Source organism: Esox lucius, chromosome 8 (assembly GCF_011004845.1).
Source record: "Esox lucius isolate fEsoLuc1 chromosome 8, fEsoLuc1.pri, whole genome shotgun sequence".
In the NCBI taxonomy this organism is placed as follows: Eukaryota; Metazoa; Chordata; class Actinopteri; order Esociformes; family Esocidae; genus Esox; species Esox lucius.
This window is the reverse complement of record NC_047576.1, coordinates 12829857-12835856: the sequence shown is the minus strand read 5'-3', so window position 1 is coordinate 12835856 and position 6000 is coordinate 12829857. Positions and strand designations below refer to the sequence as shown.

Below are 6000 nucleotides of genomic sequence, written 5' to 3'. Positions count from 1 at the left end.
TGCCATGAGGTCCCATGTTGAACTTCCAGTGACCAGTATGAGGAAGTGTGAAAGCAATAACACAAAATTTAACACACCTGCTCCCCATTCACACCTGAGACCTTGTAACACTAACGAGTCACATGACACCGGGGAGGGAAAATAATTTGGACATTTTCACTTAGGGGTGTACTCACTTTTAATGGCTGTGTGTTGAGTTATTTTGAGAGGATAGCAAATGTACACTGTTATACAAGCTGTACACTCACTACTTTACATTGTAGCAAAGTGTAATTTCTTCAGTGTTGTCACATGAAAAGATATAATCAAATATTAGCAAAAATGTGAGGGGTGTACTCACTTATGTGAGATACTGTATATTAACATACACAGTGTCAACAAGAGTGCAGTTCATTCCAATTGACCAATTAGAGTATGCACAATTTCATACTTCCCTTGCTTGGGGATACGTCTGTTGAGAATCTTGATGTTTGCTGCTGGCTCCAGAATGTAGGGCAGAGAGATAAAAGGAGGGCTGGAATGGTAAAAAGGCCTGCACTGGTTAGAAACATAGGATCTCTTTCCCTGATAATTTCTTTTTCTTCAGAAATAGGTCAATAAGATGATTTCTAGTTTTAGGAAAAATAATTACTTGATGTGCAATGTGAGTAATGTCCATACTATACAGTACCTTGCAAACACATTGAAAGCCGTCATATTTTAGGTTCTATGGATGGCCCTAGTGTACAGCAATTTTAAAATAGTGACAACATTTTCAGTGAGATTAAGATCAGAACTGGGTCACTGTAGGACTTTCACCTTTTTGGTTCTTAAATAATTCTAATGTTGGTTTAGTTTTTAACATGCTCCCCAGTCTTTGTCAATGAGAAGCATCCCTACAACGTAATGTTAACACCACCACACATTATTGTAAGGGTGGTGTGTGTTGAGGCATGGGCAGGGTTTTTGGTTCATGCCGTTTCTTTTTGTATCATCAAACACCAGGGTTTCCCCAAGGATTTTCAACAAATAAAATGTTTTGGCTGTTTACTAAAGTTAAACGCCCAGCCTGAAACCCCAAGAAGCAAGCAGCACAGTGGCTAGGAAAAACTTCCTAAAAGGGGCTGAAACATATGAAGAAACCTACAGAGGAATTAATAATGTCTATAAAACATAATCCAGGTCAGAAGCATGACCAGACAGACAATCCCGGGGGGAGGAATGGTTAGCATAGTGGCAGGTGGAATTATTAGGTGTTGTCTTGATCTGCAACACAACCAGGAGGACTTTGGACGGGGACTGCTGCCTGTTGGGCCCTGTCCGGGGCCTCCCCGGGTAGGGCCACAGTGTCACCGGACCCCCCGTCTCAGTTCCAAGCTGTTACGCTGCTATATTATTGTGCTGGGGGATATGAGGAATGCACTACTAACTTTTTTTCAGTCTCCTCCAGTTTTAAGTTTTAGGAGGAGATGAGATCCTGGTCCACACCTGCGGAGTACCTGGTTTTGGGGGGCCCATTGCTGTCCCTGTCCTTGTCCACCTGGTCATACTTCTGACCTAGTCTAAAATCAAATAGACTCTGGATTTAACCCAGAGAAATGTATTTATTATTCCAATTGGACTCTTAATATCTCACCCGGCACAGCCAGAAGAGGACTGGTCACCCCTCTGAGCCTGGGTCCTCTCTAGGTTTCTTCCTAGAATTCGACCTTAGGGAGTTTTTCCTAGCCATTGAAATTCAACACTACTGTTGTTTGCTCCTTGGGGTTTAAGGCCGAGTTCTCTGTAAAGCACTTTGTGACAACTGCTGTTGTAAAAAGGGCTTTATAAATAAATTTGATTGATGGAAATAAATTTGATTGATAACTAAAAGATGTAATCTCTTATAACAACAGTAGACAGGAGCAAGCAGCATCCATAATCAGCCATTTCCTGGTTGCAAAAATCTTTAAAATATACAAACATACACTCACCTAAAGGATTATTAGGAACACTTGTTCAATTAATGCAATTATCTAATCAACCAATCACATGGCAGTTGCTTCAATGCATTTAGGGGTGTGGTCCCGGTCAAGACAATCTCCTGAACTCCAAACTGAATGTCAGAATGGGAAAGAAAGGTGATTTAAGCAATTTTGAGTGTGGCATGGTTGTTGGTGCCAGACGGGCCGGTCTGAGTATTTCACAATCTGCTCAGTTACTGGGATTTTCACGCACAACCATTTCTAGGGTTTCAAAGAATGGTGTGAAAAGGGAAAAACATCCAGTATGCTGCAGTCCTGTGGGCGAAAATGCCTTGTTGATGCTGGAGGTCAGAGGAGAATGGGCCGACTGATTCAAGCTGATAGAAGAGCAACTTTGACTGAAATAACCACTCGTTACAACCGAGGTATGCAGCAAAGCATTTGTGAAGCCACAACACGCACAACCTTGAGGCGGATGGGCTACAAATAGGAAAAAGAGGCTACAAAAGAGGCAACAATTTGCACAAGCTCACCAAAGACTGGAATAATGTTGCCTGGTCTGATGAGTCTCAAATTCTGTTGAGACATTCAGATGGTAGAGTCAGAATCTGGTGTAAACAGAATGAGAACATGGATCCATTATGCCTTATTACCACTGTGCAGGCTGGTGGTGGTGGTGTAATGGTGTGGGGGATGTTTTCTTGGCACACTTTAGGCCCCTTAGTGCCAATTGGGCATGGTTTAAATGCCACGGCCTACCTGAGCATTGTTTCTGACCATGTCCATCCCTTTATGACCACCATGTACCCATCCTCTGATGGCTACTTCCAGCAGGATAATGCACCATGTCACAAAGCTCGAATCATTTCAAATTGGTTTCTTGAACATGACAATGAGTTCACTGTACTGAAATGGCCCCCACAGTCACCAGATCTCAACCCAATAGACCATATTTGGGATGTGGTGGAACGTGAGCTTCGTGCCCTGGATGTGCATCCCACAAATCTCCATCAACTGCAAGATGCTATCCTATCAATATGGGCCAACATTTCTAAAGAATGCTTTAAGCACCTTGCTGAATCAATGCCACGTAGAATTAAGGCAGTTCTGAAGGCAAAAGGGGGTCAAACACAGTATTAGTATGTTGTTCCTAATAATCCTTTAGGTGAGTGTATATAGTACCAGTCAAAGATTTGGACACTCTTACCCATTACATTTTTGTGATTTTCCGCATAGATTTTCCACGATTAGATATGAAAAAATGCATTGAATCATGTAGTAACCAAAACATTTTTACAAATTTAAATACATTTATATTTTTGGTTCTTTGAAATAGCCACCCTTTTCCTTGATGACAGCTTTATACACTCTTGGCATTGTCTCAACCAGCTTCATGAGGTAGTCACCTGGAATGCTTTTCCAACAGGCTTGGAGATGTTTCCACATACGCTGAGCACTTGTTGGCTGCTTTTCCTTCACTCTACAGTTCAATTAATCCCAAACCACCTCAACTGGGTTGAGGTTGGGTAAATGTGGAGACCAAGAATCTGATGCAGCACTCCGTTACTTTCCTTGGTCAGATAGCCCTTACACAGCCTGGAAGTATGTTTTGGGCCATTTTCCTGAAAAACTAACAATAATCCCACTAAGTGCAACCCAGATGGGATGGCTTATTGCTTCAGAATGCTATGGTAGACATGCTACTTAAGTGTGCCTTGAATTCTAAATAAATCACCAACAGTGTCACTAGCAAAGAACCCCCACACCATTACAAGTCCTCTTCCATGCTTCACCATGGGAACCACTCATGTGGAAAATTGTAAAATAAAGAAATACCTTTGACTGGTACTGCATATATTCTAATTGGTTGGACCAAAAGTGAAAGTAAAACACTGTCATGAGTGGGAAACTTGGGGGGCCGGGTTGTAATGTTGCAATTCACCTAGCTTCCGCATGGAGAATAAATTCCACACATTTTACTTTTAATGGGAAGGGTAATATTGCTAGTCTTATTTACAATATCCATTCATTCAAATTCTTCCACAAGTGCTCTATTTTTTAGCCTACAGTGTACACAACAATATTGATGCAACGGCTTCAGTGAGTGTTCTGTCTGTGTTCAACATCTCCCAACAGTCCTTCATAAATGTTCTCTGCCTGACATTCACTGAAGGGAATACATTTGGCAGGAAAGGTTGGGTGGCGGTAATGGAAATATTCAGTGAGCTATTCCCCATTAGTCAAATGTCTTACCTCAACTCTTTGATGTGCCCACCGGTTAAAAAAAAGTGTTTGTCATGCCTAATCACCACATCTTCTCTCACTCCTGTTCCGTCTACATATGGGAGGTAGAACTGGCTGTTTCCCATTGCCTGAGTGTTAGAAGACATCTAATGAATCATTCAACTCTCTATGAATATGTATTTCTGCTGTCACTGTAAATACTTTGTGAGCATGGCAGCCTAACGTTTGGTGTTTGAGAAAAGAGCATTGTCTTATACTGGTCATACGCTGTACGATAAATATTATGCTAACATCTTAGATGTGCTGACATTTGCTGGTCTCCTTGGCCCAAATCTTTTGTCTTCCATCTACAAGTCCAGCACATGGGTGTGGACATTAGACAATGTTTCACTAGTTGATCTTGCCCTGCGTTTCTTGTTAGTCATAATGTGTTAATAATGTTGTTGCTTTCCTTGTTATAGTGTCACATGCTGACTTCTGACGTCTTTGTAGATCCCCTGACACTAGGCAAGCATCAATCAGCATTTCTGACAAGCAAGAAATAAATCATCTGATAAGAGTCAGGAAAAATGAACAGCAATTAACATTACGTCCTTGACCTGCCCTGCTCAAATCCTGACATCCTCGTCCTACCTCAGGTTCCTATATTGTGAGTTTGATCTAATGGACCTGGGAATCTGGAGTGGAGTTTGGAGTCTTATATTCATGTTTCAATATCTCCACTAGAGCTTATTTTCACAGTTCTAGTATCTGAAAACAGGGTGCCTGATTGGTCTGCCAACAGGAGATTGAACTTGGATGTTGTGAGATTTCTGTGAGGATGTCTCTTTGAAGCAAACACAAACAAGTTGGGTTTCTGACCATTATTTCAAAGGAGGTAGGACTGTTCTTTTGTAAAGTGAAATGTTCTCCAGGCTTATTTTCTCATATAAATGCCCTTTTGTGTTTAATACATTTTCCTTCTGCCTTATACTTGCTGGCAGTTGATTATTGGACATAATAACAACTATTCAATTATCTGTGTCATCAAGATAATTTTTTGTTCCCCTCAAAGCGTGTGATGGATATAAACTTGAGAAGGCAATCTATCTTTTCTCTGCATGTTTGTTCTCAGTATTGGTATTTGTCATACTGATTAGATTTAATGTTCTGCCCGTCATACAATTTGTTTTGGAATGTGAAAATGTAGACAAATACTAAAAACAACACAGATTGCAGAAGCAGGGATGTGTCAGAGTGAGTGGAGCAGTGTTTTTGAAGCACCACAGCCCATGGACAGACGAGAGGAGGGAATTATGTGACACATCAGACTGGCTTTATAGTGTTCAGACTCCAACACAACATGGCAACTGCAGCCAGAGTCCTTACGTAACAAGCCGTGGGCTGGGGTCTCTGAACAGGACTGTTGAATTGCAATTCATGAAAAGGAGAACAATCACCTTCACTCTTCAATCAAGCAGACCATTTGACTTTAATAATCTTTATCTTTATCTTTAATAATGGCAGGCCTTTTTAACATTTGATTTCTATATTGCAATCATACTAGGTATTGTGCTCTGACAAGACAATAGCTGATGTTTATAAACAGCATTTTGAAACAGAAAATTCCTCTTAGGTAAGGGAGTAATTCCACCAATATTTTTTTACCCAGCAATATTTTATAAAGCAAAAACAACCATTAACAGTGATTTTAGTTAGGCTGTTGGGTGATACCAGCAGTGAGGACAGTGTGACCCGGAGCCAGAAACCCTATGCTTAACTCTACAGCCCCTAATCTGTTTTTACGGCTTGGCTGCAGCACTAACAGGCTTAA

The 6000-nt window shown here is 41.0% G+C and overlaps 1 long non-coding RNA gene across 1 annotated transcript in view; it reads right to left on the bottom strand.

Annotated features, from left to right (window-relative positions):
* Window positions 1-292: 292 nt before the first annotated feature.
* LOC105011563 overlaps window positions 293-6000 on the bottom strand; it is a 39358-nt gene continuing 33650 nt past the window's right edge. Inside the window, exon 5 of the long non-coding RNA XR_004576070.1 lies at window positions 293-514. This is a non-coding gene — a long non-coding RNA (uncharacterized LOC105011563). The remainder of the gene's footprint in view (window positions 515-6000) is intronic.